Genomic DNA, 12996 nt, shown 5'->3' on the forward strand with positions numbered 1-12996 from the left:
TAATCTTTAACACTCCAGAATATACTTCAGCATATGATATATAGCTAAAATTAGCATATTGAATGCATGTTGCACAAAACATGCACACAGTAGCAGTTCTATATATTGTTTTATTTCATCATAGGTACCATGAAATCCAAAATGTTCGCACACACCAGACTATAAACGACGCTGGCGCATCCTACAGCTCTGGGCAGCCTCTCTCCCACTTCACATTTCTGCAGGTGACGGGACCTGCAGCGGCACCCCACTCCACTTGAGGAGCGGTCGGCTCGGTGTCTCTCAAAATCTGACGAAAATCTTTTAAACTGACCTTTGTCGATCTGAAATGAAGACAGATTCAGCAACTGCATGGCCTATTTCTCGCTTAAAATGTTTTCAGAAACACGTTTCGGTGAACTTTTTTAGTACAATATGAGATCGTATTCTGAACGAGCCGCCATGACAGTCTATTTTGAAATTAGGGACCAGCCAGACCCATGTGACGCGATCGTCCAATCAGCTGCCATGGGTTGCGTTTGTCACGCCTATCCCGCTCGTCATTTCCAGTAAGTGTTTTAACATAGGTGTCGAAAGTGGACACTACGGCAGTAAGAGGTTAGTGCACATTAACAGTGTACTGACGAACCGTGCGGTACACACATGCTCCGAACCGAGACTAGCGAACCGAGCGGTTCGGGTGTTTTTTCCTGAACCGTACCACCCCTAATAGATAGTGACTTAACAGACATTTAAATGACCACAACGCTGCAGAAATATATAATTTCTATCCACTAATCTATACAATTAGTCACATAAAGAAAGACAATAGTGGACTAAGACTGTTCCATACAAAGTAGACTGGACTTTAAACATTTCAGTCTCAAACAATATCCACACAGATTAACACACTCATTACCATAACATTAAAAATCCAAAATGGCCTTAGTTTAATTATAAAATCTTTTCTTTCCTTTTAAACTTCTGTGATAACAGACAACCTGCCCTGCTAAACTCAATTCATAAGTAGAAACGCGATGCACTACTCCTTTTAAAAATTGATCTTTTGCTGTTACATGCCATTAAAAATGGACGAGGGACCGGGTCACCGGGAGTTGGTTTTGTTTCAAAAGCGCTATTCAACATCAGCCGGAAGATAAAAATAGGCTAAATCTACACGGAGCAATAGAAGAAACCTGAGTGTTTTTTGACATCCCATTTCCCCTCTGTTCAAAAGTAGAGTACAATCACATATCATACGACGGCAGTAAAGTGCCGACTTTCCCATGTTGCCACTGTCAACATTCATTCATGTTAATTCCCAGGGTGTGGGTTCATTCTCTGTGGCTGAAGACAACACACACTAGCTAGGAGGAGGGTTTCTAGGCCCCTGCCGTGAAAACGCTCATTAAATAGTCATGGGCCTGTGTGCGGAGCTGAGCCGGGCTGCTTCAGCCTTAGTGCTCATGTTATGCTCATCACCGCGGGGGGTCAGGTAGAGTGCAAGGCTGCTCCTCTGTTACGGGACCAGTTCATCGCCACATACAGTACAGTATGAGCCTTGGCACACACCATGTTAAAAATTCAACATACGTGCACGTTCACCTCACTTCAACCCCACGGGCTTGTCTGCATGGAGTAGGGTCACATCACGGTCACTGAGCGGTTTGACGAGTCACAGAAACACAGGATGGGCTCTTTTTTTTTTTTTTTGACTGTCTAGTCTTTTGTGAGCATGGGTGTTGGTGCATGTTTCTGTCTGAGTGAGTGTATGTAAGCTGGTTATGTGAAGGTCACCAAGCAAAGCACATGAAAGAGGAAGCAGCCTTTGAGCGCTTATCAGGTGATAAGAGTGCCATGTGTGTGTTTGGTCAGTCACAATGGAGCAGCCCTTTGCAGTGCTCAACTGGGGGAGCCCCTGAGACTCTTTCGTGAAGTGGCATGGGCTTAAGAGATCTGTTCTTGATGTTTGGTTTCTGCCCGCACTTTTATGCTGTTTTTTTTTTCTGCAGAGTTTACAATGGAAAGCACACATTTTATAGCAAGTCATGAAATGGTGCATTTTTTCCTCCACAGTGCGGGGGTGGGAGTAGTTCAGCTCTGTCACATAGAAAAACAGCAAAAAAACAGCAAGCCAAATTGTGTTTTTGTGCTTATAAACATCTAGTTGAGCTGGAACCATATGTATTTGGTGAAATACTGAAGATGCAATGATAGATATTTCAGTCAATGAAGAGGAGTTTAGAACTTACTTGGTTATTTTTAATGTCCTTGTGTCATCAATCAGCTACGACTAATTATTATTATTTTCATTACAGATTACTCTTAATTGGCTTTAGCCAACACTCTTTCCACCACTTTGGTCCAGACTGAAATATCTCAACAAGTATTGGATGGAATGCAAATCATGTCCCCCTCTGGATAAATTATAACCATTTTGGTGATTCCCTGACTTTTCATCTAGTGCCATCATCAGGTCAAAACTCTAATATATATTTTTTTTTTATGACCAAAGTAATACAAAGCTAATGACATTCTCATAAACCAAAAGCTATACTTTGCATTTACTGTTAATTAGCAAATGTTAGCATGCTAACATTCTAAACTAAGATTGTGAACATGGTAAACATACCTGCTAAAAAGAAAACATGTTAGCATTGTCATTGTGAGCATGTTAGCACGCTGAGGTTAGCTTAAAGCACTGCTGTGTCTTAGTACATCCTCACAGAGCTAGCATGGCTGTAGACTCTTAGTCTTGTTTCCTTAAAAGATAGGAGAAGAGTTTGATCAATAAAAAGTAATATTAGTATAGCCCAAGTTGACATCTTTAATTAGCTTTTTCATTTCGCCAGCAGTCCAAAACCAAAATGTCCAATAACATAAGACAAAAAAAGTGGGAAGTCTTCAGATCTGAGAAGCTAGAACAAGATAGGTTTGGTGTAATTGCTTGATAAAATGACCAAACGACCCATCAATTAAACACTAGTTACAGAGGCTTTCAAATGTTAAAGGATCAAAAAAGATGCTCACTCATCCCACATTTCTACAGCCAGCAGATCCCTGCGCCATCAGTTAAGTCCCTTCCATTACCCTGGTCTGTTTCTATGCATTAAACGCACCTTCCTAGCACCGCCCTCTGGCCCCCCCAAGGCATCTTGCACACTCAACATATAACTGGTGAGAACAGAATCAGCGGGGTGATGAATGACTTCCAACACACTGTGGACTCAGCAAATGTTAAATATTCTCATTAGCTGGTTGAGAGATCACACACACACACACACACACTCCGGCAGCACTGCTACCGCCCTTAACCGTCTGAGCCCTGGGCGGTCCAAAACAACCCACACCCCCCACCACACTTGTGCTTTCCTGTCTTCAACACCCTTCTCTTTTTCTGTCTCGGTTGCGACGCTTCGCGCGCTGAGAGCGACAGGCAATGCTGGCGTCGGAGCCGCCATACATGTCTCTGTCAAAGCAGAAGCAGCGGGGCACTGGAGAAGGACAGACACCTGATCTGTTGTAACTGGTGCGTCCCTCTGGGACCACTAATCCTGGTTGTTAGCACGAGAATCAAGATTAACAGAACCAGCTGTCCTTACAAAATGCAGTGCCTTGACTTCTGCTCTGTCCTTGACTCCTACGGTATCAACTATCACTAAAAGATGATAACAGTAATAATTCAAATCACGTTTTAAAGTCTTAATAATTGCAAATAGAATATTATACTGAATTGTATTTCACTTTACTATTCTATTTTGCTTTATATTGTCCTCAACTTTATTTCCCTCTCCTATGGGGTAACAAGACATTTTTGGCTCTATATTCTGCAGTACCAAGCTGCCAACAACAGCTCTGTTTAGGAGGAGGGTCTGGGATAAAGAGTGGAGAGGAGCAGGAGAGACGAGCAGAGCACAGAGCTCAGGGCAGAGGTGGCTCCCGGCCATCCATCTCCGGTTTCAGGATTCAGAGAGTGCTGACAGGTCTGGGCCCCTTGGTACAGACCTCTGGGCTGTAACCACGGATACCCAGACAAACCAAGAGCTGTCACTCAAGCAGTACCAGCTAGACGGAGTCACAGGAGATGGGAAAACAGGATAGCGAGACACCGGGTGTGTGTGTACGTGCTCATACCTCTCTCTGTGTGTGTGTGTGTGTGTGTGTGTGTGTGTGTGTGTGTGTGTGTGTGTGTGTGTGTGTGTGTGTGTGTGTGTGTGTGTATTACAATTACAATTCAGAAGCTGGGAGTGCAGACAGTCGTTGGTCTAGTGAGATATCATCAGTCCCTATTGGGACACACAAAAAAGTGAAGAAGGTTTTGGGAAAGTCCAGGCTTAGACAAACACAGACATGCTGATAATAGCAAACGTCCACCTCATGAATTTTGCAGCTGTCTAAATCTCCCTGACATTTTTTTATAGGCGTGCTCTTCCTTTGGCAAGCACCACCGCACTTCTTTTAGGCAAATAAAGAAGAATGTGCAATGCAACAAAAAGAGGTGGTAATGCAGCTTGGTTTAAAAACTGAATTATCAGGTACAATACCAGGGCATGCAACTATTGGCAAATAAATAAATGCGCAAATTGGGCAGTATGAGAGCACAGTAAAGCCCCTCCTTTTAAAAACTGTTCACATCTCTTTCCCAGTTTCTAATCTTTTTTTTTTCCACAAAGGCAATTATGGATTTGTCTGCTACAGTATACACAGCAACTACTTCAATGTTTTCAAAGTACACTCATCATAGATCTTATCTAGCGGATGAGAAGAAAAAAAAACACAAAAAAAAAAAAAAAAGACTAAACTACAAAAATGTGTCCACACAAAACTGGAAAAAAAAGCACAACGTTCCCCCGTAATGTCTGCACATTGATGAATTGTCTATGGCGGACGAATAACCAATAAATTATTCAAATCTCTACCTTGGTGAAGTTAGAGGGGGTTTTCTCTTTGTTCTACACGCATTGATTTCTCCCAGTGGCGAAGAGTGGGATGCCTGAAGGTTAGACAGACACACACACACACACACACACACACACACACACACACACACACACACACACACACACACACACACACACACACACACACACACACACACACACACACACACACACACACACACACACACACACACACACACACTATGTAGATAAATGACTCCTGAGCTCTGGAGTTTGATCCAAATGAAGCAATGATGTAGCTCACTGGCTCGGGCCCACACTGAAGTAAAGTGTGTGCTCTAGTGAAATGTGCTCTTGGTGACTCAGAGTGTGTGTGTGTGTGTGTGTGTGCGTGCGTGCGTGCGTGCGTGTGTGTGTGTGAGTGTGTGAATACTCCCACCAGTATGGTAGAGGTGGAAGGAAATTAGAGGTAGGAGAGAAAGAGAATCTGCTGCCTTAGTATGAAGCTTATGTTGTAATGAACAGATCTTAAACACTTTAGTTCACAGCATGCTAGTCTGAAAAACAAAACTATATACTGTATATATATGAATGTGCTACAGAAGTCACTAAAATATCGTGGTTGTCATGTGTTCACCACACACATGAGGTCAGCATTCACACAGCTGCTGCCCAATGACTGATGCACCACTCAAACACTACTGTGTGGGTTTCTGTATTTTTGTGGGGATGTGCATCTGTATCCATGTATGTAATTGTGTTGGTTTTCATGGTGTTTTTTGCTCCAATCTAACGCTTAATAATGTTTCTTAACGCATGTGCGACTGTCTGTGCGCTACATGTGTGTGATGGTAGCAATGTGTATGTTTTTCTCTCCTCTCAATCCAATGCCCAGCGGTGCTCCCGGCTGTGCAGCGCAGGAAAATTGGCCTGAGAGGTTTGGGAACGTTTCCCCCTTACAAACAGGGGCAAATCAATAACGTCTCGGTTGAAGGAGCCACTCTCCATATGAAGGTGAGCTGACTCAGCAGTCCCAGCAGCCGGAGGGTGGGGTGGGGTGGGGTGGAGGGGGGGGGGAAGTGGGGATGGAAATGATTGCTTTACAAGCGGTAAAATGCACGGTGGTGCTGAGAACCCTCTGTGGACGCAGCGCTACATGCCTTCTCAATCCTCGGGTGGAGGAGCGGGGATGGAGGGGAGAGGAGAGCGCATGCATACATGCTTAGGCTTGTAAATACAATAGGCTGCACTCTCTTGAGCTGCGAGTGCAATCAACCTCTATTGGTCTCTCTTTTTCTTACTCGTACTTGCTCTCCTTCAATCTACTCCAATACAGCAGCCTGGCAAGCGCTGATTGGCCAACTCAATCACAGCTCTACAGTAGCACGGTGGAGCCAGAGATGGAAGCAATACTCCCATCTTCACCTTCTCGCTCTTCTATTTTTTTCTTCCAGGCCTCAGCATCTATCAAGGCGATGATTAAATGTGGGAGTTCACTAATTGCAGGGTGATCAGGCAGGAGGGATGGGAGAGAAGAGGGTGGATTTCGCATGGGGCTCCGACGTCCTTCAAGCACGGCAGGGAATCTGCAGCAGCAGTTGTTGGGCAGTGGAGAGGAGAGAACTGTATTATCTAAGTCTGAATCATCTCTCAAAATCAACTACAAACCCCATTTATTTTCTCTCCTCTGTATTCCTAATAAGTGTGCTTGTTTTTTTGACTAAAATATCTATTTTCAAATGTGCAAAGGTATTCTGTATCCCCACTTACATTTGGTAGTTAAAGGCTCATACTGGTGATTAAGCTCGCTTTTGCCCGAACTACAAATAAAAAATTTTGGCAAGCACTTGCCAAAGCCTCACACTGATTTTCTATCTTTCAGGGAGCTATTTAGTTTACATTTACTTCAATTCACTACAAAGATCTAACTGCACAGCCCTGAACCTTGCTTGGGATAGGCCATCCATCACAGTGAGCCAAGCCAAAGCTATGCTATTGTTGTGTGATAATAATGCAATTGAGAGCAGGGACCACTTTGAAAACTCTCCTTGTTGGCGTGTGATCAAGGACACACAATATCTGACACATAAGACCCGGCTGCTGAAAAACGCTGCATTCATGTTGTCGGAAAAATCAAAACCAGAGGAGAAAGGAGCGTAGGACATTGTAAAAGATGCAATGTGGATTTGGACACTTGACCTGCTGGCGTGGCAGGGAAGGTGGTGGTTGGATGTCGGCATCAGTGTCAGCACAAGGAAGGGTTGCATTAAACTGCATTAAACATGCTGCTAACTGGGCTAATCAAGGGAACTGTATCCATGTAATTCACCTACGTAAGTGAGAGGAACGGCAGCTTAATGCTTACACAAAGGGATAAAGCAAACCTGGAAAGAGTTGGCTCTCAGATTTTAGACTGAGAGGATAACAGAGCGGAGCAGGAATACCTATGAATGGATAGGAGTCCTGAGGCATAGCTGAGAGAGAGTTCTAAATGATCGAGTAGGACAGAGAGAGTGAAGAGGTAACTTTGGCAAACACTAACGGCGATGAAAAGTTCACTGTGATGGATTACTTATTTCTAGCTAAGTTTAAGTCTGCGAGTTGATTTTCAAATTTGAAACCAACGGAATCCAACGGCTCCCCGGAAGGAGGAGAATCAATCCAAAAACTTTAATGTATGCTATGTTTTGTAAAAGTATGCATGGGATCAAACCACTGGTATAATCATTAAGGATGTGTCCCTGAAGGCTATGCTGCAGCTGTAGGATTCCAGTACATCTATGGGGCTGAAGGTGATCAGCTGTTTTCCGCTCCCACGGCTCTAGGTGGTGGTTGCGTTGCACTCTTCAAGCTGCATGCCGACAGTAAATAAAAACTTTGGGCATCAGGCTTCCACATCAGCACCACGTGAATGGCAGCGGTTGCCATTTTGTCATCTAATACAGCGTGAGGAACAGAAAATATTAAAAGGAAACGCTCTTTGTGACAAGCTGAATGTGGTAACGCATCCCTGTACATCATTTGAATGAAATGTTAAATGGCATGTGCATTGCAATATGTCAGAAAGTAATAGCCTACTGCCACATCTTCGCGGCATTCTGGCGTGGGTTAAACCTTGGTGCAGTGCGATAAAAGGAAAGACAAAAACATCACAAATGTTAAAGTGTGAAAACACTGTGTATATTATATACAGTATATCTAAGATAAAAAAACAACAACTATCTAAGCATCGAAAATAAAGCATGACCCCTGTATCGCTGGCTATCCACTCCAATCTTTGCTAATAAAATCATGCAGCAAGTTGTTGACAGTGTGAGAATGCTTGGTGCCTTTACAGCAGCTGCCTGCTATGGTGAGGGCTACATGAGCCAGCTGAGGTGAATATATTATTCTTACTCAGTGAATGTCAGAAATGCCATTTCCAACTGCTGAATATCACCAAGACTGTTGGGGTGACTACTAACGCTGCGGAGCGCCATGACGTCTATATTCCCACTGTTAACATCCTGCATCCGCGCTTTTTCAATATAAAAAAAATAAATAAAAAATCCCAAACAAATCACACTTGTTATGAGCCCCCGCCCCCACACACCCCAAACTGAGCACAAATGATTTATTAGTGTGGGAATCTAATGTGCTATTACTGTAAACATCCATCACAGGAACAGCTTTAGTCTGGGATGTTATTTGGTGATGGTGCAGTGGCCATTTTTAAAAGGGATACTTTGCAGATATTAAACCAACTTTGTATTATATTAATGTGCGGTGCAGTGCATTCTGGTACTGTAGTTGTAGGTTTTCTACCTTTTGAGCGAAAGGGAATATTACAGCTTATTTTCTCTGTTTTCTCTGGTCATGTAGCACAGTTTCTAAAATGTTGGCGCCATTCTACTGCATAGTTTTATGAAAAGATCCTCCTTCCAGCAGTAAAATACTTCTTTAATGAGCAGCCCCTTCACTGGCAAAGTCTTGCAGGGTCTGCATTGTACACAGAAAAGAGAAGAAAGTGAAGCACATCTCTGTCACACACTCCCCTGTGTCAGTGAAGCTCATTGTTTGCAGCGCAGTCATCAGGGGCATGCTGCTGCTGAGTGCTGGGAGCTCATGCTGATTATTATTATATCTTCACATGTGAATGCCAAGGTCATTCTCCTCCAGCTTTCCATACCTCTCATTCTGCCATCACTCATTACTGCTTAACATCAGCTCTCTCACACATTCTCCGCTCTTCATATCTCCTGACTTAATAAAAGCGACCAGAGGATGGGAGTGCCAGAACAGCGGTCTAATTTTATTAGCAAAACTGATATGGTTAAGATTAGGAAATATCTTAAACATGAAATGACAAGCACAAGCTCCAGGTTAAACTCATCATTGTTTGTTTGGATTCAATACAGATTTAATTATATTTTCTAAATATAAAAGTTATTTTTAATTAGAAGAAGGGTTCTTATCAAATCTGAATAACCTGCGTAATTGGCTGAACTATTCTGGGTAAGTTGCACCATTATCGCCTTCTTACAGCAAATAAACAATAGTGATGTGAAATTGTTTCTGTTTCTTCAGGCTATGGAAATATGTATTCCTCATGACAACTCTGCAACAAGTAGTAGTTAAAAAAAAAAAAAAAAAGACATCACAAGACACCCAACCACCAATATAAACGATTATTATTCTTTTAGAACGTTTAAAGTTCTCACACTGCAAAGACCACTAATTCTATACATGTTTGACTCAATTTACTCAATCTCTGTGCTTGCTCAGTCAAATCCTGCTCATCTTCAAGCTATGTGCGTCTGTCAAGTAGAAGAAAAGGGCACTGCTTTCCAAGAAGAAAATGGGCACTGTGCCGACCAGCGTGTACAACAAAAGAAAAACAATCTCCTGTAATTGCCTGCCATCAAACGGAGAACAGTGATTCCAAATGCAGGATAGAGGGAGGGGATGGCAGCGCGTATTGCAAACCAGTCAAGGACGTTGGAACCATCCATCTTCCAAGAAATCTCAGAGCCAATCAAAAAGGAGAGAAAAGGCCTGCTGTTGGTGCTGCTGCTGCTGCTGCTGCTGCTGCTGCTGCTGCTGGTGTTGGTGGTGTTCCCAGCCACATCATTAGAGCTGGACACGACCCACACTAAACAATGAGGAATTAAAATACCAGGCCGCTCCGACCTTTTCAAGGTAAAAAAGGTGGGGAACTGTGCGCATGGGCAGTGTGGCGCTGAAAGCTTATTGATTTAAGACAGTTTATCTGTATCACAGGCAACAGCCCACACAGACTGCACAAACAACACTTTCACCTGTCAGGATTAGGTGTGCAAAGCCGAGCTGACAGAGACAAGACGAGCATGATGTAAACACGGACAGATCTGATGTCCGTCCATCCATATATATATATATATAAATAAGTGGATTAGAGCAGCTCACCATCACTTCAGTGCAAGGTGAACAAATACATATCAAACTCCATGTAGCGCACTCTGAAGAAACAAGTTTGCATGCAACACATTTAGCCATTAATAACTCATACTGTGTACCTCAATGTGATTTCTTCCTGATGGCCACTGTGTGCTACATTTCTGGTCAATACTGAAGCTAGACATTTTATATTGATTTGTTGGTTTCCAGCGCACCAATACATAATTCATTAACTCTCAGTATGTGGATGCACATGTGTTCAAGTGTTGGAAGGGTAAACAATCAGTCAAAGTCAACACCTCCCTTCGCACAATTACCAGAAGCATTATGGTAAAAACAAAAGACTCTAAAAATGCAGCATGCTGCCGAGATTTCCGGGGACCAAAGCGGCAATTACATGCTCCCTCATCTCCCTTCTCTTCATGAAATGATGAGAAAAAAAAGAAAAGAAAAAAAAAAAAGGGTCTGAGACTAGTTTATGAAAGAATTAAAAGCCTGATGCGATTACAAGACAAGACGAGAAAAGAAAAAGAGTTCAGTGCCGCCTTGCCCAGAGCATGTTAGCCTCCTCAATCTTTTAGTGGAAATTGGGTTTGGGGCCGGAGAGCGTTTTCCCCACAGGCACATCACCGCCTTCTCCACAGACCAGGGATCATCACACCCATGCACTCAATCCAAACCTCGGCCAATACCCGAACAGAAAGACGTCGTCCTCATAGTGGTCCTGCACCAGCAGTCAGGGGAAGTCTCGGTCAAGTGTTGCTCATGTCACAAGGGCACTGTGCCGCTCTTGTTCAGCCGCTGACCGGCGCCTCAAATACTCTCCAGCAATGATTCATAGACATTGGTTAATCTTATCAGGGACTGCCTGGACACAGCAGTAATAAACTGGAAATTGTCTGGTGAATCTCATATCAAATCACAACCATGGGGAAACTAAAGCAACACAGCTGCTCAAAGCAAGAACGGACAAGTCTATGGACTGCTGTTGTAAAGACAAGCTATAATGTGATGGTGGTAATTAATTATGTGATAAACAAAACACAATTTAGCAGAATCTCTAATTAGTTATTATGAACAGTTAAGAGTTCCTGGCTTCCACGTTTTGGTTCCTTAATCTAATATGTGTCCCAAATCTATAAAGAAATGTAAGACGTTATATACCCAAGGCTTTTAAAAAGCAATAAATGGCATGGCTTTGGATTCAACCTTCAGGTTAATAAGACACAGAAATGTAATGTCTTCATTCTCCGCCCCTTTCTAATTGAAAACTGCCTGTGAGACCTGAAACTTCACCAAATGTAAAAGGTTGTTTGACTGGTCGCAAGTAGAAAATGAGATTAGGCTGAGGACTTGAGTAATGAAGGAAACTGCTTGTCCTTCCACGATGTGACTCTCTCCCCGTTCGCCTCAAAGGAGGTAGTAAAGCCGCCTGCCACAGACATTAAAATGACTGGCCACTTCAATTAGCCCAATCATAAAATGTAATTTGAGACACATCTATCCAACATGACCTGAAGACTTTTGGGGGGGAAAAAAGAACCGTCCTGTTGTTCATTTATTAAATATCACATTGAATTAACTTCTCTGTCTGGGTCGCAAGTCACATTAAAATGTAAGAAGTTAGGGGTCATTGCATGGATGTATTGTTGTTGCAATATTAAACAGGCACAGTAAATCAAATCTAGGGGATGCAAGGTGAGAATAAAAATACAAAACCTCATTATTTCAACAACTTCTGTGACACATAAGGTAGAGAATGTGATTTGGAATGCTGATTGACTCCTGGTATTACATGTTCTCTTAATTTTGTATTCAGTCTAAAAAACCATTATTGGTTATTTTTTTCAAGGGGAATGCCTCTATATATTTTAGTAAATGGTGCAGGAAGGAAACTGAAAATCTAATAAATAAAGTATAACATGAAAAATAGCTGAAGGTCAGTATTTTAAGCTGGAGGTAAATTATTACTGATAAATTAAAAAGACATGTACAGTAGGCTACAGCCATGCTAGCAGTTCTTTGAGGCTGTTATAAGGCACAATGGTGCTTCAAGTTAAATGGTAACTACTGTTTTTTTCAACCTGGACCCTATTTTCCCATGTTTTTGTGTGTAAGTGACTGATGGGAACAACAATCTTTGACATTGATCCAGGGTTAAGCGAGATCGCTGCAGTCGGCAGCAGCGAAACAAGCTACAATGTAAGTTAATAGGGCAATTGTCCAGCTTGTATTTACCTTCACAAAAGTGCTTGTTTTGCCACTGACAGGCTCAAATTGATATTCTCTGACAAAATTATGTAAAGGATTTCTAAGGAGGTCGACTTTTATGTTAAGAAGTAAGATACTTTTTTTAAACATAACAACATCCGCGAAATTGCGTTTGCTCCATGTAAATAAACAGTAATTTTATCATCGTAAAACACAATTAACTATTCCATTTTATCTACCCTTTCCCCACAGCTCTCCATATAAAAATGATCAAGGATTGATTGAAGCAATTTCATTTTGCCTTTCATGCTTTAAGTATTTACAAGCACATGGGCCTGAGTTTGACGTGAGCTAGGGAACACAGAATTGCCTGAATAAGCACCAAACAAAATAAGAAAAAATGTGGGTTGCTGGGTTAGGGCCTTTTAATAAGAAAATAAAAACCTGCCTCTTTCCTTTTTACACACTTTTGTGGGTGAAGCGACTCCTA

General features: G+C 42.3%; 1 protein-coding gene across 3 annotated transcripts in view; it reads right to left on the reverse strand.

Annotated features, from left to right (window-relative positions):
* LOC120546185 (kelch-like protein 29) overlaps window positions 1-12996 on the reverse strand; it is a 222850-nt gene that overhangs the window by 182966 nt on the left and 26888 nt on the right. The window lies entirely within an intron of this gene.

Source organism: Perca fluviatilis, chromosome 18 (genome assembly GCF_010015445.1).
Source record: "Perca fluviatilis chromosome 18, GENO_Pfluv_1.0, whole genome shotgun sequence".
In the NCBI taxonomy this organism is placed as follows: Eukaryota; Metazoa; Chordata; class Actinopteri; order Perciformes; family Percidae; genus Perca; species Perca fluviatilis.